This window comes from Dipodomys spectabilis, unplaced genomic scaffold, assembly GCF_019054845.1.
Source record: "Dipodomys spectabilis isolate Male_0828 unplaced genomic scaffold, ASM1905484v1 ptg000095l, whole genome shotgun sequence".
Lineage (NCBI taxonomy): Eukaryota > Metazoa > Chordata > Mammalia > Rodentia > Heteromyidae > Dipodomys > Dipodomys spectabilis.
In genome coordinates, this window is record NW_024870772.1 from 21,946,200 (window position 1) to 21,967,421 (window position 21,222).

A 21,222-nucleotide genomic window follows, 5' to 3' on the forward strand; every position below is an offset into this window, starting at 1 on the left:
CAGGCTCATTATAAGAAGATAATTGTCCAAATCCTTTGCAAAATATAAAAAGGATTATGTTTTATATTTACATATGGTCTCTTCATGTATACAAACTAAATGACTAAGAGCATCTCAAAGTCATCACTGAAGTGTGTGTTGATATGATTTCCAAGTTACTAACCCAAGTATTTGGTGTAAGCTTGTATATTTCTGTGGAAATCTGTCCAGTGTAGACGATTTCAATTCATTTGCTTTGGGAATAAAATATTAAGTCCACACTAGTCTCCAGTTGCTTGTATTCATTTCCTGGGTTCTTAGAAAACTTGAACAGGTGAGGTATAGTGGTACATATGTGTCATTGCACAGGAGGTGCATTCTACATTTTTATGTTACTGTAATTGCTTTATTTTTATTGTTTTGTCAGTCATAAGGCTTCAACTCAGGCCTGGGCATTGTCCCTGATCTCTTTTGCTCAATGTTAGCACTCTACCACTTTAAGCCACAGCATCACTTCTAGTTTTCTGGTGGTTAAATGGAAGTAAGAGTCTCACAGACTTTCCTGCCCGGGCTGGATTGGAGCCACAATCTTCATATTTCAACTTCCTGAGTAGCTAGGGTTACAGGCATGAGTTACCAGCACCCAGATTATGTTATTGTCCTTTATTGTTAAACACGGTAAGTCCATCTTCATTTTCCAAATTATATAACTATTGACCTGTATCTTGACTACATTATGTTTACATTGCCCTTTATGTATTTGTCTGATCTATATTAATTATTTAAAATCCTTTTGTATGTTTTTTATTGTAAAACTACTGTACAGAGGGGTTACAGTTACATGAGCAAGGTAATGAGTACATTTCCTATGGAGCATTGTTGCCTCCTCCTTTGTTTTTCCCCTACCATCCCTTCCCTCTCACCTCCACAACTACCCTCCCCCGCCGACTTAGAGTCTTACTATTAATCTCAGCTGCCTTAGAACCCTTTATGTCTCCCCGGCTGGTCTTGAATTTAGGATTGCCAGCATCAGGCCTCTGAGTGCTGGAATGATGGATATGTGTCAATACCCCTGACTCTGTACCTTATGTTTGGATTACTGAATCACTCCGAATTTCTTTAGTATGAGCAGTGACATATGGCTCTAACATTCAAGTCTTTCTAGCATGCCGGGAAGTTGTGGTACTCAGTCTTTACCCTAACATGTTTACTAACATAAAACACCCTTTTCAAGATACACTAAATTCTTCTTGTATACTATAACAATTTTCCCACTTTCTTTACTTTTCCAATAATTTGTCTACTTAATATCAATATCACCCTATTTTATTTAACAGAAATCACATCTTGTCAGTTCTAATTACTTGCTATCCTTATGAAATCTCTGTAGCTAAGTCTTACAACTTCATTTTCCAACAAAATTGTTTTCCCTTATTCTCTCTACAAGTACACTGCTTTAGACTTTGATTAGAATTATTTTTTGAAGTTTTATTATTCTATTTTCATCCATATAAAACTTTCATTTGAAGAAAATGTGTAGCCTTCCATCCAAGAACAGACTGGATAACTTTATATTTGTAATAATAATAAGGATGCTAATCATACTAATTTAGCCATTGGGAGATCTTTTTTTTTTTTTCTGGCAGTACTGAGGCTTGAACCCAGCCCTCAATTGCAAATGTTGCACCAATCAATTTTATGTTTTCACTTAGGCCACTTCACTTTTAGCTTGTGGGTTGTTAGGTTTTTTGGTTTTGTTTTTACTTTGGTAGAATCTTGTACTTTTGCCCAGGTAGGCTTGTCCTCTGTCCTCTAATTGCATCCCTACACACACAGAGTAGAGGGATTATAGGCAAGTACCACCATGCCCTGCCTTTGATCTATTCTATTTATGGCAAGAAACAATGTGGTGTACAGTTTGGGGTCTGCATTTTATTTGTGAGTTGTAATTATGGATAACTATTTATGTACTAACTCAGAAAGTATATTCCAAGCTTAGAAATCTGCTCCTAAACCCCCATGGAATGTAGTGCCTTACTCAGAAAAAGAATGGAACACTAGCTCTGGTTACTCCTTGTCTTGTTTTCTTCACTGTAATCAGGGCTCTGTGGGCCATCAGAATTCTCAGCTGGTGAAGAGCAGGGGTGGGAGTGGAAAGGTAGGGAGATCTAAACCCCCATTGCTAGGAACTGTCATCTCTTATTTGGAATCTATGAGGAAAGAACTATGTAATCTCTTTTGTACATCAGAACAGGTAGCAGGCCTTCACAAGCAGCTATGGGTATCACTGCTGAACCTGCCCAGGGAGATAGTCCTGTACTTCTACTTGACTTCCTGCATTCTAAGCTTTTACTATATGACTCCCATAAACTCATGAAGGGTGAGTTGAATATATTGCAAGGCACTGGATAACTCCTTGTTATCCAGAGGTAACAAGGAGTGAGTGGAATAGGAAGGACCAACACTCAACCATGGCAGCACAGTGCATGTTCCAGACCAGGTTGGCAAAGTAGCAATAAGAGAATCTGGTGACATTGTCCCAAAGCCCCTGCTCCCTGTGTGTTCATGAGGTGTGTTGCAGTGAGGAGACCTGGAGTCTCCTCGCGGAAGAGGACCAGACTAGTGGCCCATTCTGTAGTAGTAAAATGGCCTCTCCTAGGCAACACCCATCCTCCATCCATGCTTCATCTCTCCTCCCACTTCTCAGCAGTGTGAGCAGATATCTTGTTAGAAACTGAGAGTTTCTGGGAGGTGGGGGATAGAAGTTGCTTCTTTTCCCTCACAGACCCCAGACTCGGGATCCTCACCCGCAAGCAAAGAAATGGTCATTGACCTGGTCAAGGCTCTCCAACTCCATGCAGGACTGAGAACGTACCTGTTCAGTACTTGGCACAGGGTAAGGACTCAGAAAGGGTAGCTCTTACATCTACTCAGGCTCATGATCCCTTCTCTTGCAGAATGCCAGCTGCCTCCAAAGGCATGGTTTGTGTAAAAATAGATTTTAAGTATATGCTTTTCTAAATTATAATCACAGTGACCTTTCCAAATAATTGGATGTCACTTGAAGACCCTTAATTTTTTAATGTGCTGTTTTCATTACATTTGGGGGAGGGGAAGAAATGACAAAATGGATCCTTTTTCCTATTTTCTCCAAGTTGTGCTTAGTAAAGCAATTCCCATCTTTAAATAGGATTCCTTGGCTACTGAGAAATGCAAATGTTCCAAAAGCAATTCATCTCAGAAATCCATATATCCAAAGATGAAGAATGCCAACTCATTCAGACTGCTTCACCACTCTTTTCCAGCAAAGGAAATTCTATTTAGGGTTGTTTTGGTTTGGTTTGATTTTTAGCAATAAGAAATGTTGTAGGAAAACACAAGCAAGTTCATACAGAGTACCCTCTTACTATATCCCTCTGGGGAGATCTGGATATTAGCTGTTTTGTAGTGACAGAAAGAAAATGAGTGATATTCTTTCATTTTCATATTCATACTATCTATTGAACAAAACTTCCAAACTAGTGTTTCCCAGACACCACATTTTGTCAGCTCAGTTCAGGTCATAAGGGATTTATTGGGCATCTGTAAGAAGCCCGCTCAGCACTAGAGCCTGAGGAAGGAACATGATGGGAAATATCCTATGACAGAGATTTGCTCATCATGTCACAAGGGTCCAAATCTCCAAGTAGTTCTGGGAATTCAAGGAAAATTTCCTGAAGGTGCATTAGTTAAACCAAATAAGTATAGTTTCCACTGGAAAATGCACAGCAAAAAGTTATAGGAGATAAGACTCAAGAAATAACCAGGGACATGAAAAGGTTTTAAGGGAAGAATAACACAATCAGTGCATTCTCTAAATAGAATCATCTGGTAGATGATCAGAGGAAATTCAGAGACAATGCTAAGGTTTCTAATCAGCTTTGACATGAGCCATAGGAAGAGAATTTTCAAGACATGTTTAGAATATAAAATTGGCAGTTTAGATCTTGAGCATGGGGGAGAGAGAGAAATCTCTTAAGATAATTCCCTTGATTTGTATCTTTTGGTTTTTTTTATTGGAATAAGAGATATGAAAATCAATTTTCATCAATTCATGACTCCTAAAATGTTATCCTAGGAAAAAGTTGACATTGCAAAACTGCACACATCTTAATTTATATTCCCTTTTTTCTGGATGTTAAAAAGGAGCTAAAACTATACAAAGGTAACATATTTTTTTAAACAATCCAATGAGTCACTAAGAGCCAGTGACACATGCCTATAATCCTAGCTACTCTGGAGACTGAGATCTAAGGATTGCAATTTGAAGCCAGCTTGGGCAGGAAGGCGGATGAAACAATCAGTAAAACACTGGAAGCAGAGCCGTGGCTCAAGTGGTAGAATGCTAGCCTTGAGCAAAAACGTTCAGAGATAGCACCCAGGCCCTGAGTTTAAGCCGCAATTCCAACACATACACACACAAAAAAAAAGAAAAAGAAAAAAGAAAAATTGCAGACTTGCTAAGCAAGTAAAATAAGGGTGATTATTCTCTGTATAATAGGATTCTTTGTGCTATGAAATCTTTAATAAATCTTCATCTGTCACTCTTAAGTTATCAGCTGTATATATAAATTTCTGGAGTATTATGAACAAAGGGCACTGATCCTGGACACACTCAGATAAATAGAAAAGGAAGAAGCCAGCCATGTTAGCCAAACAAAGAGCAAGGAGACAGAGCATCTTGGGCATAAGCTGCAGGTCCATGCACTGTGGGCAAAGAGGAGTGAACTTTCCTTACTTAGGGAGCAAGTAAGGAAAGAACAGGACTCAGTGACAGAAGAGAAATGGACTGCTAGAAGAGCAGGGGTAAATGGAGGTGATGGAAAGTAGTCATCAAAGGAAGCACCATCCACAGACTACCTGTAAGACAAGTCCATCCAGGTACGGCTATTCTCCTCAGTAGGCATGGGACTTTTCATCCCCACTAATCTCAGTGCAACTAAGGCAATTCCAGGAAGTGGAGGTGTCGCTCAAGCAATCAGCCTTAAGGGAAAAAGCCAAGTGAGAGTGTGAGGCCCCAGGTTCAAGCCCCAATAGTGGTATTCACCCCCTCAAAAAAAGATAATTCCAGAGAACATTTTCCTTTACACCAAATTATTCAGCATGCCCAAATTCAACATCTGTGGGGCATTGTCCTCTTGAGCACCAACAGGATCTACCTAAGATGTTATTCTGAGATAAGGAAAGCACTAGATTTAAAAGATGTAAAGTTACTCCAGCTGCCTTTCCCATTTTCCTGTCCTGCTACCATCCCTTCTTAGGCCCTATTTGCTCAAAAGAAGCAGCCACACTGCCTTCATCCAAGAGCTCTTTAGGAGCAATAAAACAAGGTATGAACCTAAGGCTGTGGAGCCACCTTTCCCTCCTGAATGAATTCTACCTGACTGTATCTGAAAATTGGAAAGGAAGTTTCCTGCATCTAGAATATGAGGGAGTTAGAATCTGCTATACAATGTGTCACATCAGTGCTGGCCTACCTTAACAATATTTAACAATATTTTACAAGCAACAGGAAAAAAGCAACTCACTGAACTGTTGGCTCCTTGGGAACATCTGAACCAGTTAAAAATTCATACTCTGTTTAAAGAAAGCTAATACTAGAAATATGTCTGTCCATGAGAGATGTCTCCTGATTAACCCCTTTCTCTCAAATGGAAACTTCATGGCTTATTCCTCAGGTTACTTACTTAAAAGGTTAAGAACGATGAGCTTATGTAAAGCTATAAAAATAATATATTTTTTTCATTTTCCTCTTTTATCTTTTTAGATCAATTTCATATGCCTTCTGCACATATAATTTTTCCTACTAAAAAGAGATGTACACTAATGGTCATTTATGGTCCCTGGGTCCTTTTTACTTTTACCATACACTTTTAATTTAAGAAGTGAGGTCCTAGAACATGAGCATTACCCAAATCACTAATAGTAATGTGAAATTTGGCTCAACTTGCAGATCAATGGACTCCATAAAACCTAAGGCAAATACAGAGACAGTCACAGAAAGTCATTATCAAATTGGAGGTATCAGCCAAGATGCCAGATTTCCAACTGACCTTAACTAAACATTCTCTTCTCTCAGAAAACAGAAGAATAGATAGTCCTTGAAGCAGCTTAAGCCAGGGCATTTCTTTATAATGCCATGCATTATAGAAAGAACTGTCTATTTGAGACATTCCCATTTCATTTTCCCTTTCTGTTTGGCAATATATCAAAATAGAGGCCCAAAATAATCAACTGCATTTCTGTTGGTGATGCTCCAAGAAGGCTTGAATTTCCCTAGATTTAGATTCCACTTGATTTTTCATGCCATTATCATAGTAGAGATGACATCATAGCCATTAGATCAATCCTCTTCCCCCACTTTCAACAGAGCATGTGGAATTATGGCTATTTGTGGTCCTCAGGAGACACTGGTAGATGATTCATCTTGTACCAAAGACACAAAAGAGCTAATGAAACAGGGAAAGATTGTTATCAGAAATCCATGTTTCAGCTTGAAGATTTGGGGGGGACAGGTCATAGAGCTACTCTGAAAATACTAGAGCTCTCCCTAGAGACTAGAGACTCCCCTTTGGGGTTTGTAGGTATTTGGGAGAGTTGTAAGGAGTTGTCTGCATTAGATCTAGACAACTCTGGGGGTCAGTCAGCTGGAGAAACCCAGGGGCAGGTATAGCCCAGGTACTTCCTGTGTGAGCTGGGGGTGGGGGGAGGAGAGGGAGAACAAGGTTTCCATGTACAGGAAGGCTGCATGGTTAGTGATAGACACACCGTTCCAGGCAGCGGGCTGGAAAGAAAGCTGCAGTAGGTTCCCGTCAATCTATCCCTTCCAGTTTCCATCCCTGACCAATTCAGTCTCCCTCTGTTCTGACATTTCTCTCTCATTCATGTTTCAGATAACTGGGACTCTGTGGGTTCCTACTATACAGCTTCTTTACCCTATTCCCAAAGAGCTGTATTCTCTCCTCTTACTGCATACCCAGAGTTATCCGTCCGAACCTCATCCTAATCAGAACCAGCCCCAAATAATCTCCTTTCTTCTTTCTTCTTCTTTTCTTTATTTTTGTGAGTCATGGGGCTTGAACTCAGGTCCTGGGTGCTGTCCCTGAGCTTTTTCCTCTCAAGTCTAGCACTTTGAACCACAGTACCACTTCCGGTTTTCTAGTTATTAACTGGAGATAAGAAACTCCTGGACTTTCCTACTGTGGCTGGCTTTGAATTGAAATCCTCAGTTCTCAGGCTCCTGAGTCAGTAGGCTTGCAAGTGTGAGCCACCAGCACCCAGCTCTAGTTCACTTTCATCAAGAACTCTTTCTGACACCTAGAGCCTCAAAGAATTGGGATGAATCTGCTCTCTATGCATCACATGAAGGAACTTACTGTATCATTTGCTCATTAGGAAAATCCGAATCAGTAGAATTTGCACTGTTTAAAGACAATTGATAGTAGGAAAATGTCAGTGGTAAGCAGGAGGTATGGGGGTGATTGATTAGAATATAGAAACATGTGGAAATGTAACAGTGAAATCCTCTCTGTAAAACTACAGTGCCAGCTCGATTATCTTCAAGGCCCACCAAAAATCCTTCAGATAGACCCAAATCCCAGTCCTACAATAGTAGACACTGTATGTTTGATAGTCTTACATTTAACACACAGTTCAAGGAAACAATACTCTCTAGTAAGTTCCTCATAAACACAAAGTCTATCCGAAAGGCAGCTGAAAGAAACACAATGTAGTTTTTCCTGAGTCAAAGAAGTCCTTAATTGTTTTTTTTCTAAGAATATATCTCTGAATTAAAGCTTGACCTCCAATTTACATAACTTTCAGACATCTTAAAAGTGCAAGTCAAGAACAGAATGAGAAGAGAGTGGGTGGAAAGCCAGAAAGAGTAGCCAAAGCCTTCTTGCTAAAATGTATTTTAGGTGCATTCAGTACAAACACCTAAATTTTTATGCCCACATTGTATCAACGTCTGCTTAAAAGATTTGTACTTTTGTCAGTATTTTTGCCTAACAATTGTGGAACACACATTAGGTTTGTATGCTAGTTATTTATCACGTATTTCTCACAACATTCTATAAAATATTTCCTATTAATATGTCTATTTTACAAGAACTGAAACAAATTGAGTTAAGCAAAATTTCAGGGTAATCAATATTAACACGTAAGCCCACTTGCTTTATTTCCCCATTAGAGTATTTCCCCATAGGTATACACCAGCTGGGTGTAGTCATCATTCCAAGACCACACTCGCCAAAATATTTTAAACATTTTAAAACACTCACAGGCTCATGCCTGTAATTCTAGCTACTAAGGAAGCGGAGATCTGTGGATTGAGATTCAAACTCAGCTCAGGCAGGAAAGTCCATGAGACTCTTACTTCCAATTAACCACCGAAAAGGTGGAAGTAGAACTGTGGCTTAAGTGGTAGAACACTATTCTTAAACAAAAGAGCTCAGGGACAATTCCAAGGCTCTCAGTTCAAGCCCCAGGGCCAACACCAAATAGCAATTAAAAAATATATATAGTAATGCAATATTAGGGAAATAGTGTCTTGTTGCTTTTTCAATTGGCTTTATTTTAAATACTGTCTGGTGGTTAAATTTAATAATCTTTCTGAATTTTGTGAGAAGAAAACATGGCATACATCTCAAATACATTAAATGCTTTAACCATATTACCTTAGCTAAGGATCACAGTTCAAAGCCAGTCCACGTAGGAAAGTCCATGAGACACATATCACCCATTAGCCACCAAAAACATGGAAGTGGAACTATGGCCCAAATGGTAGAGTACCAGCCTTAAGTGAAGAAGCTAAAGGACAGCACTTAGGCTCTGAGTTCAAATCCCAAAAAAATAAAATAAGATTAAAAAATAATAAGGGAAAGATTGAACACTCCAGCCCTTCCCCAGACTCCAGAATAAGGAACAGCTTCTGTACTCTGAGGAAACAGAAAGAACTTTGGCCTTCTCATAGCCAGAGTTTCAGTGCTGGCATCTCATAGAGAAGCTTCAGGCACAGGACCACAGGACCGGAAGCATGTGGGTTTGGGTATGTCAAAACTAGCTTGAGTCTCACTGTATTCCCCCCCCCCCCCATACACACACACACACTCTTAACATAAACCCAATGCCAGTACTAGTCATAGTTGCTGCCTGTTGGGAGATCTGTGTTTCTACATGAACGTGAACATGTAACTAGCAAGCATCCAAGATCCAGGACCTAAGCTTTGTGAAAGGAAGTAGCTCAAATGAAGGAGGGGCTACACCTTTCACAGTGTTTTGTCAAACAGGAAGATGGGTATTGCAAGCAACAGAGACCACAAACCATCTGCCGCCGCCACCAGACACCATGGCACCTCCTGTCACCCCTCCCACAACCCTTTCTTGGCAAATAGTGTTTGGCACAGTGCAAGAAAACAGGAATTTCTGAAAAGACTGCAGCTCTCACTGAAATCAGTGATCAGGCAAGAGAAACAAAAATCTGATTGCCAGCTGTTTTAAAATGCATGTGAATGTCCCAGGGCAATTACCGTGTAGATCTATATCTAGATCCATCTATAACCAAAATAGCTGAATGGAGGACCAGCAGGAGAAAACACTTCACCATGGGAAGAAGTAGGCTTCCTGCTTTGGTTACCTTGTACAGCGGTTTCTGATAGAAAAACAGCACTACAGCCTGTGTCCTCAAAACGTTGTATCTCAACTGGGCATTGATGGCTTAAACTTGTAATTCTAGCTCCACAGGGGGCTGAGATCTGAGGATCGCAGAGGGAAACCAGCCTGGACCGGAAAATCCATAAAACACTTATCTCTAATTAAGTGGAGCTGTGCTTCAAAGGGTAGCACACTAGCTTTGAGCAAAAACAGCTCAGGGAGAGCACCCAGGCCCTGAGTTTTAGCCTCAGGACTGTCTCACACACACACACACACACACACACACACACACACACACATGGATCTTCTGAAAGACACTGAAGCAACTTCTCTAAAGAGAGAATAATACACTTGAATGAAAGGTGTATGTGCTTCATATTGCTGCTGTAACCACAAAATCAGTGATGTAAATTCCAGCTGTAGAGGTCAGGAGTCTGAAATGGGTGTCACTGGTTAAGGCTCATGGCAATCTCTCTATTTCAAGATCAGCTGATGAACAGCCATCATTCAGGAAAGAACCTCACCAACCCTACTGCATATAACAAATCTGTGCACAGATTTCAGAAATTAGGGTGTCTTCATCTTTGTGAAGAGAGGAGATTTTTCTGCTTGACACAAAAAGAATGCTAGAGCCAGGAGCTGATAGCTCACACTTATAATCCTAGCTACGCAGGAGGCTGAGATATGAGGCTCTTGGTTTGAAGCCAGCTTGGGCAGGAAAGTACATGGGACTCTTACCTCCAATTAGCTAACAAAAAAGCCAGAAGTAGAGCTATAGCTCAAGTTAAAGATAGCCTGCCTTGGGGCCAAAAAGAAAACAACAAACAAACAAAAAAGCTAAACAATGCCCAGGTTCTGAGTTCAGGCCCCAATACCAACACACACACACACACACACACACACACACACACACACACACACACAGAGGATGATATTAGGGACTTCAGTTTTATTCATTCTCACCACAAACTGCAAACCAGAACGGTTACAAATTAAGAAATTCAGGTTTGGGGAATCTATTTTCTCTACATACTACAAGTAAGAGAGAACTGGACCATGAAGCAGATAGATGTGTCTGTCATAAAAGTTAAGTTCACCCTCAGGGCGCATGCTCCCAACCTGGAGGCAACTTAGCCCCTCTCCACTCGAGATGGATCCTGATGGCCACTTGGCAGGATTGTCATGGGAAATGCAACCTCCTTTAACAATGTCAGGCCTTAGTGCTGATGAGAAAGACTGAAGACATCTGAACTTTGTTTCCTATGGCATCAGGACCATCACATGACCCTAGGAAGTTTGCTGAAACTTTCAGATTCTTGGGATCCTCAACTGTGAAACCATGAATTTTGACTAATGGTGCTCAGTTAATTCTAAATCCAAAATTTTAGAAATGGCTGGGCACCAGTGGCTCACATCTGTAATCCTAGAGATCTGAGGATCACAGTTCAAAGCCTGGACAGGAAAGTTTATGAGACTCTTATATCTCCCATTAAATACCAAAAAGGTAGAAATGAAGCTTTATCTAAAAATGATAGAGGGCTAGATTTGAGCAAAAAACCTCAAGGACAGGGGCTGGGAAGGTGGCTCAGTGGTAGAGCGCTTGCCTTGCATGCATGAGGCCCTGGGTTCGATTCCTCAGCACCACATAAGCAAAAAGAAAAAAGCCACAAGTGGTGCTGTGGCTCAAGTGGTAGAGCGCTAGCCTTGAGCTGAAGAGCTGAGGGACAGCGCCCAGGCCCAGAGTTCAGGCCCCACGACCGGAAAAAAAACAAAAACCTCAAGGACAATGCCCAGAACCTGAATTTAAGCCCCAGGACGAACACACACACACATACACACACACACATACACACACACACACACCACACACACACACACACACACACACACACACACACTAAAACGGACAAATCTTGCAGGTGAGATCACTGTGAATCAATGTCATTTGAACCATGGTTTGTCAACCATTGTCCATCCTCCAGCTGATTCCTGTCCATGACTAGCTAAGAAGCTCAAGTCAGATTGTTCACCAACTACATCTGTAGGCTTACAGCTTTGTTCTGCTATCATTCAATTATTGCACCAAAACTGTCATGATGAAGGGTGCCATGTCTTGATTTACTTTCTTGCACCATCTTTTCTCAGGACAGTTAATAAACAGCTCCTGGATCAGTTTCAGAGTTGTGCTGAAGTAGAAAAGATCAGAGGGTTAACATCAGAAAAATGTTAGTATGTAACAACTTTTTATTTCTTGAAAGATAGGAAAGGAATGTATGAACAACTGTCTGAATATACACACAAGAAAAATGTCTTTGGGCTTTGTGGCAGATTGAAATGATTTTTTCTAAGTTATTTATACCCTCCTGATGAGAAAATTATATATCCATGCCTATGGTGCTGTGACCTATTGTGCCTTTCTGTGGAATCTATTTCTTTATGTAATGGACTTCAGGCTTGACTAAGACCTTGCATTAGTTGTGGAATAGAAGTACACTGTGTTTTATCAAATATTTTCAGTGTTGGTATAGGAACAACCACGGTGTTTCTCCTTTTCTTAAAGAAATGATATGTAGTAGATAGGAGAGGAAAGAAACTTTGGCTTAAGTCCCTGAGATTTTGGAATTGTTACTGCAAGCTAGCCTAACAAAAATAGACTGATAATCATATATCTTTGACAAGAAAGACCTTTTGCTCTTTTTTAAATTTCTTGTGGGTTGACAAATAACAATCTGCTGGGCATTCACTGGTCATTCATTACAGGCTCGTGCCAGTAATCCTAACCACTCAGAAGGCTGAGATCTGAGAATCAAGGTTCAAAGCCATCCCAGGCAGAAAAATACAAGAGAACTGTCTCCAATTAAGGAACAGAAAGCCGTAAGCAGAGCTGTGGCTCAAGAGGTTGAGCACTATAGCCCTGAGTTCAAGACCCAGTACAAAAGAAAGAAAGAAAGAAAGAAAGAAAGAAAGAAAGAAAGAAAGAAAGAAAGAAAGAAAGAAAGAAAGAAAGAAAGGAAGGAAGGAAGGAAGGAAGGAAGGAAGGAAGGAAGGAAAAGAGAGGGGGAGAGAAGGAAGGAAAGAAGGAAGGAAAAAAGGAAGGAAAGAAGGAAGGAAAGTGAAGGGAAGGAAGGGTAGGGAAGGAAAGAAAAGAGAAGGGAAGGGAAGAAAGAAGGGAAGGGAGAAAGGTGGTAGGTTTCTGAAAGCAGAGTGTGGAAAAGAATGCCTACTCTTCAACGTATAAACTCCACTCATCTCTTTGTTTTCCATTTATACACATTCTCCTTCCCTGTAATGATTCTCGAGTGTCTCAAGTTCAATTTTCTGGACAATAAATGTTCAGGCCTTGAGGGTTGGAAGGATAGTCACCCAACATCACCCTCTTTCATGAAAGGAAGGTGTCTATCAACCTACATACAAACTTCCAGGAAGTTCTTTGTTTGTTTGGTTTGCCTAAGGTATCTCACACTGAGCCAAACTCCTGTGGCTCTGAAGAGGAGTAACCGACTTACATCATCTGACTCTTCCTCCACAGTCACCAGCAGAAGTTACAAACCCCACTGATCAAAATTTGGCTGAAACCATGATCATTTCTGCTCAATTCACTTTGCTTTCTTTCCTGTCCAATTTGCTTTGTTCTAGACTTTCATCTTTTTAACCTCATATATGATAGGGCTATAAAAAGAAGGAAGAGGGAAGAGCATGTGGTCAATCCTTATTCAAACAGTATTTGAACTTACAATGAAAATAGGATTCTTGTCTTACTACAATTTAAATGTAGAGTTGATACAAAAGCCTATTTCAGAAGAAGTATTACACACACACACACACACACACACCCCAGATCAAATGTGTTCCCTCTGCTTCAGAAGCGAAGAAATACTGTTTGCTTTGAACAGTTGTAGGGTAAAATTTGGTTCTATTTTCTGCATATGTGTACCCTACTTAGCTGGTCTTACAATATCAAAGTTGTGAAATTTGACAGGAAATAGGAGGGAGGGCTAAATTGAAATGAGCTCCAAACAAAGCGTTCTTTTGGTTCTAGACTTTAGCACCTCTAATGACAGATGGGGTGCTGACAGCACTTTATTTATGATCATTGGCCAGTATTTATCTCCAGTGGAGTAAGAGAAAGGCTGGATCATGAAAGAACTCATGGAGGCTACTAGAAATGGTTGAAATGATTGCTAGAGCCATGAACATAGGGTATGTTGTTCCTTGAACCATGGCATCTATTTTATAAACCTCACCTTCGCTGGTAAATAAATAATTGATTCATAATAATTGAACATTTACTGATGACTATGAATTACTTATGAGCTATTTAAAATAATTTTTAATAAATAAAATAAGGTACACACAGGGAGAAGATTTCTGGCAGAGACATCAAATCCAAAGGCCTTAATGTGGGAAGAGCTAGATGCTGTCCAGGAAGTCACAGAAGCTCGTGAGCAGAGGCAGCACAGAGAAAGATGAGGTCAGGAGGCTGGAATGTGTGCAGTGATCAATGATGAGGAAACCAACAGGGCTCCATACGATCAGAGAGTTGCAGGGGTGAGGGGACAGAGCGGTGAGCTGGAGGGGTGAGTGAATATCGAATATCGCAGGGTAATCACACACCTGAGGCCTGGAGGTGAGGTTTCAGGCAATGCAATTCTTGATGACAATGCCACACATGCGGTTACAGGAGTGATGTGGAGATGACGTACGGTGGGAAATGAAAACCAGAGGCATGGTAGCTGAGAAAGAAGATGGCAGAGTGGGGGAAGGGAGTTACCCACATGGATGAGGGGGGGGTTACCCACATCCATACTGCTTGCCCAGTAGCCATGTTGAATGACCTTGGCGCCGCCTTCCACACCATCTGCCATACCTGCCATCTGAGATCCAAGCGGATGCTCATCTTCTGTTTCCACAGGACACCTGTGTGGCAGCACCCCTGAGCTTTGAGAAGCAGCACTGTTCCAGATGCCCAGGATTTGAACTCGAGCCTTTTGGACTCTAAACACATGCTTGCCATCAGTCTGTGAAAACCAGTGTGGAGGGAAGCACTTTCAGCAGGTTCTCAAGGCTGAGGGGACATTACTCAGGAGAGGGAGACGGTAGGAAGTGGAGTCAGTGGTACCAGGCACAGATGAGCAGAGGCAGGATAGTGGGGGTGTGCCACGTGTCCAGATATCAGCAAAGACCCCATGAGATGACCAGGAGGTCCCCCACATTGCGCACTTCCTCACCTCTGAGCAAAGGAGCTTTCTTCCTCCCAGAACTCCTTCCCATCAGCCTTGATCTTGGTAATTCTTTTTGTCGTGGGGCCTGAACGCTGAGCCTGGGCACTGTCCTTCAGCTCTTCAGCTCCAGGCTAGTGTCCTACCACTTGAGCCACTTCTGGCTTTTTCTGCTTATGTGGTGCTGAGGAGTGGAACCCAGGGCCTCATGCATGTGAGGTAAGCACTCTACCACCGAGCCACCTTCCCAGCCCCTATCTTGGTAATCTTTCATTACTCTTCCATACTTACTTCAGGGGTTATTTGCCCCGGAATCTCTGCACATCTCAAAGGTCTGAGAACCTATGGGCTATGACTAAGGCATCTACAAACGGCTGGGCTGTTTTTGCCCTGCATGATGGACGGGAGATTATGGACTTGTTCCTCCCTGCACAGAGAATGACGTAAGTTCACTTCTGCGAATTCTTGCCCAACAATGTGATTGCCATGAGAAACCCCAGAAAGATCTAGATCGAGGGACCTTCTACAAAAACTTCTATAAAACGTCTACTAGTCTGACAAGGTCCTAGAAGAAACAAACCCGAGGAACTGGCTAGGTTAAACCAACTCGAAGGACACAACCAATGAAATGTGTACTTCAAAGTGAACATGAAGGCAAGTTTTGCATGTGGTCTACAGGGGATTTTTTAAGGTATACAACGATGTGTCAGTATTGATTTCCTGCTTTTGACAAAGGAACGCCATTATGTTTATTTTTCCAAAATTCACACTGAAATATTTGGAAGCAAAGGGCTATGTTTGAAACTTATCTCAAACATCTTAGAAACACAAATTTAGATACAGGAAAGTGTTGGTAAAAAGCTCTGTCTTTGAGGAATCTACACCAAGGGATATGGAAACTATTACTATTTTGCAACTTTTCATAATTTTGAAGTGATTTTAAAAGAAAAGGGGTGTTAAAATTAGTGGTGGAGCTAAGAAGGAAGAAAAAGAGAAGGAAGATAGAAAGGAGGGCAAGAAAGAGTAGGAAGAAGTTGAGGAAGAGCAGGAGAAAATCAAGGAAGAGAAGGAGGGAGAAGTAGAAAATGAGAAAAAAGAAAGAACTAAAAGCATTGCTTGCTCTGTTCCCTCTAGACACACACACACACACACACACACACACACACACACACACACACACACACACACACACACACACCTCTGCAGGCATTCTTACAGTAAGATATCACTCTACAAACACACACTGTCAAGGTTGCCTATGCACGTTGCCTTTGCATAATGTGATGTACCTATAATCCCAGCACTCAGGAGGCTGAACAAGAGGATGGAGAGTTTGAGGCCAGCCTAGGCTACATAGCAAAAATCCTATCTCAAAACAAAACAAAAACATATGACACTTTCTCTTGGAGCAATTTTCTTTGAGGAAACTTGGCAGCCAACCTAGTTGCTTTATAAAAGAGGAGAGAGATGCCACCGCTCTAAGCATTTCCAGGAAAGCATAAAATTTCATCTGGTAGCCAGGTGCCTTTGGCTCACACCTGTAATCCTGGCTTCTCAGGAGGCTGAGATCTAAGGATCACAGTTCAAAGCCAGCATGGGTAGGAAAGCCCATGAGACTCTTATCTTTAATAAACCACCAGAAACTGGAAGTGGTGCTATAGCTCAAATGGTAGAGCACTCACCTTGAGCTGAAGAGCTGAGAGACAGCTCCCAGGCCCAGAGATCAAGCCTCACAACTGACCACCCCCCCTAAAAAAAAATTCATCTAGTTCATGGCTCTCTTTCTCCTTGGCCATGTTTATTGCTCTACTACTTTAGACTGATCTGTGTCCACTAGCCACACTCTACCCCACCCCATTAGGGCTTTACAACATTCCTGCTTGTACTGTCAATGCTCTTGAAAGAAGCACAGGTCTCTAGCCAGCACAAGGACTGGACACATTGGAGTCAGATATAGTTTGAGAGGAGGAGAAGGACCAAAAAGGCTCACAAGCCTGAACCACAGTGGCTATGGCCACAGAGAGATGCTTCTTAGAAGGGAAAGGGAAAGAGAAGCATTCTCAGAACCAGCCTATCAAACACTGTCTGGAGTACTTTAGTCTCCTCAGATGGCCCAAGGAAAAAAAACAATTTTTTTAAAGATTACCTAGTGCTTTCATTCTTCTTTTTTGTGCCAGTACTAAGGCTTGAACTCAGGGTATGGGCACTATCCCTTAGCTTTATCTTTTCTTTTCTCTTTTTCTTAAAATATGTTTTTATTATCTTTAAGTAGTTGTACCAAGGAGTTACCATTCAACCTAGCAGCTTATGAATAAAATGCATTTTGATCCATGGTCACCATTCTCAACATCCATCCTTCCAACCCACCCCTTCCCTCACTTTTCTTAATTTTGCACACTATTTCCCTTGCTTTTCACTCAAGGCCGGTGCTCTACTGCTTGAGCCATATCTCCACTTCCAGCTTTTGGCTGGTTCATTGGAGATAAGATTCTCATGGATTTTTCTTTCCTCTCCTCAGAACTCAACCTCTGGAGTAACTAAGGGTTACAGGCATGCGCTTTTGTCTTTTTAAAAGATGAACTCTCCCTCCCTCCCTCCCTCCCTTCCTCCCTCCCTCCACCCCTCTTTCTCTCTTCCACACATACATACACATCTCAGCTGTCCACTGCTGTTAATTTTTTATGGCCTTTTCTCCAGAAAGATGATGTTTCTATCCCACTGTCAAATTCTACAGAGAATGTACGTATGTACTTGATTTTTCTGCTCCTAGCCAGTTTTGAGAGTCACACTCATCAGGTCCACATTTGACCCGAGGCTTACAACTGCAAAATCCAAATAGATCATTTGCAGGGTTTCTTCAGGCTCTAAAACCCTGGGCTTTTTCAGCAGTTCAGAAGAAATCTGCCTGCCGACATCAGCAAAGCTGCCAGTTCTTCCCAGCCCCATTTAGAAATACTTTAGTCAAGGCTAAGTCTCCAGTGCCCTCTGGTGGGCATATCTGACACCGCAGCCACGTCACCTTGAGGAAATTAAGTCAAAATCACCCTTATGTTATTTGATTGAGGGCTTCCTAAGGCCAACTACTGATCTACAGATGTCACACACATTACCTTATTTTACCTGAACAACATGCCTGTGTGGCAGGTGGCACTGCCATTACCACGTTAGAACCGCGGCCCTGAGGATGTACAGACTATAAGCCCAGCTGTCCACAGTCATACAGATAAGAGGTCACGGAGAAATAAACTGAGGCTCCAGGACTCAGAGTTTCAGTGAAAATGGACACTATGCTGCCTCATGCTGCCTCATGTAGTGAAAACACTTTCCTAAAATGTTAAAATGGCAACCACCTTAGAGATTACCTGGCAAGCATTTCTCCAGATGGAAATGCACAGTGATGACAAGATGAGTGTGTGGGAAGTGAGGGCTGGGCCTGTGATCAAAGAACTTTAAGGAAGACTGGATGGAAGACAATTTACTGTGATCTTTCTCTGTCTTCATTATACTAATATGTACTGAGAAAGACAGAATATGCAAATAAGAAGGAGGCCACTGGCCTGTACCCATAATCATACTTTGAGTTCCTAGATAGTTTGAAAATCCACTTAGCTTAGTATGTAAACAAGAAAGCAAAATGTAATTATATATATATATATATATATATATATATATATATATATATATAAAATAGTAGCTTTTAGCCTATCATAAAACAGCTGAGTCAATCACAGGTAGTCAATGGGCCAGATTATGAACAAAACAAGGCAAATATGGACCTATAACCAATCTGGTTACACCTAGACATGATAGTACAGGCCAGACATGGTGGCTTATGTTCATAACTCCAGCTATTCAGGAGGAGGAGAAGGCCAGAAGGATTTTATACGGACTATCCTGCACAAAAAGTTAGCAAGACTCAATCTTTTTGGTATGGCAGTAGGCATGTATGGCCAGCTACGGCAGATTTATAGGTAGAAGGATTGTTTTCCAGGCTGTCTCTGGCAAAAATACAAGACTATAGCTCAAAAAAATAATTAAAGTAAAATAAGGGCTGAGGCTATAGCTCAAGTGCTAGAATGCCTTAAGCCCTGAATCCCAAACTTTCCATCAGAGAGAGGGGGGGGGGATAGGGGAAGAAAGGAACAAAGAAAGAGAGAAAGAAGAAAAGAAAGAGGAGAAAAGTCTATTATCAGAGCTCCAGCTCCATTTATGGGAAATGATCTCTGTTCCTCAATAACCAGATCTCCATTTTAGACACAAAAATCCATAATGAAAACAATTGCTCATGTTTCCATATTCAATGGCTATGTCCTATAATATCATTCTATTTCTTCTGGTTAATTCTCAGCACATCAAGCACGCTGATTTCTGAGTGTACTTATTCACAGAATGATGTGTACTGTCCGTGTGACATCACTGTAAAATATGTATCACAACATTGTTGCATCAAGCTATATGAAAGATTTTTATATAGAAAGCTACAGGCTTAACCAGATCAATTATGGTGCATGTAAATATGCCAATGAAGGCCAGCACTGGGGGGGTGGGGGGGGGGCGGGGAGCGGCATGTAAATCAATCCCATGGGTCTCCTCTTTCCTCTTTCATTCTCTACTTCCACAACACTGAAACCTCTGCAACCCATTCTCCCAATGATAAAGCAAGTTGAATTCAAACTTAGAAGACTTTAGCAAAAATATGCGTGAAATAAATAGAAAAGAACATCTATGTATGAAGTGGTAGAATTTTGAGGGGGAAGTATGAAGATACCAGGGCTTGAACTCGGGGCACTATCCCTTAGCTTTTTCATTCAGGGGTGGTGCTTTATCACTTGAACCACAGCTCCATTTCCAGCTTTTTTTTTGGTTTAGAATTGGAGATAAGCCTGCTCAGGCTGGTTTCAAACTAGGATCCTCAGTTTTCATCCTCCCAAGTGGCTAGGATGACAGCTGTGCGTCAGCGGTGCTCAGCAAAGTGGTCTGAAAAAATTTAAAGTTGATATATAAAATAAAGTACTATTACTTCTATTTGAAACTGCACTAGATAAATAATAATACATAGTTAATGATGAGGATGGGGTATTCATTTTCAAATGTCATCAAAAACTGGCTGAGGGTCTCTTCACTGCATGTGAATGGAAGTTGTATGTAGGCAAGGAGTAACTCTGCATCACCACTCTGAGCTTTTGAGTGCCATTATAGGCTGGGCTTACAAAGCCCGACGTTTAGAGTTCCAGGCCCAGGGAATTAGCAGCAGATAGCTCTAGTCTTAAAAGACCAGAGGCTCACAGCTCTACAGGTCAAGGCAAGCATACTGCTCTGGGCTTTGAACATCTGTGGTTCCTCATCCGGAAAACCTGTGTTATATCTCCACGCTTCCTGTGTCATGACCCTCAGCCCCTGACCCTTCCCAGCTCTCCGAAATCTTCCAGAGGCTGGCACTTACAGCAACCCCCTTCAGCTCTTCACAGCCTCTCAGCTTTTCAGTCACAGCTCTCCAGAGTTTCTCCTCCAGCCATTCTGTGGATCTCCTCAGCAGAACTCTTTAGCTGCTTTCTCTCGAGTTCTGCTAAGGAGGGTCTGGGTCTAAGAGCACCTGGACCTCTACTGATGTTTATGCAACAAGCTCAGCCAGTCTCCCCAGGATAAAGACCACAAGGCAGGCAGGTAAAAAAAATCATTTAGGAGAACTCTGTATTGGGGCTTTATGTTGGTGAACTCTACAAATGAGAATCATCTTCCCTGGGTTTCTTACAGAACCATAGTTAATACAAGTCACTATCCTATTAGTTAACTTGTAATAAGAATTCCTTACTACCAACAGATCTTTTTCTGTTGGGTATTAGCAGAGAAGTTGTTCTCCAGGGACTTCATAAATGTGGGATGGTCAGGAGCCCGTGGCTCACACCCATAATCCTAACTATTCAGGGGTCTGAGATCTGAGGATTGTGGTTCAAAACCAGCCCAGGCAGGAAAGTCCATGAGACTCTCATCTCCAATTAACCACCAGAAAACCAGAAGTGATGCTGTGGCTCAAGTGGTAGAGCACTAGCCTTAAGCTGAAGAGCTCAGGGACAGCGCCTTAAGCTGAAGAGCTCAGGGACAGCGCCCAGACCCAGAGTTCAAGCCCCGTGACCAACAAGGAAAAAAAAAGTGTGGTATGCCCCTATGTTCCCCTCCTGGGGACATACAATGCGCAGGCCACTGGGGAAAGAGTTCACACCTGGGTTCACACCCGGGTGGTTCACAGTCAAGCCCTTCCCAAAGGCAGCTTTGTGGGTCTAGCAAGAGTTCTTGCTCAATACATGACCTACTAAATGGCTTTGTTACTTTT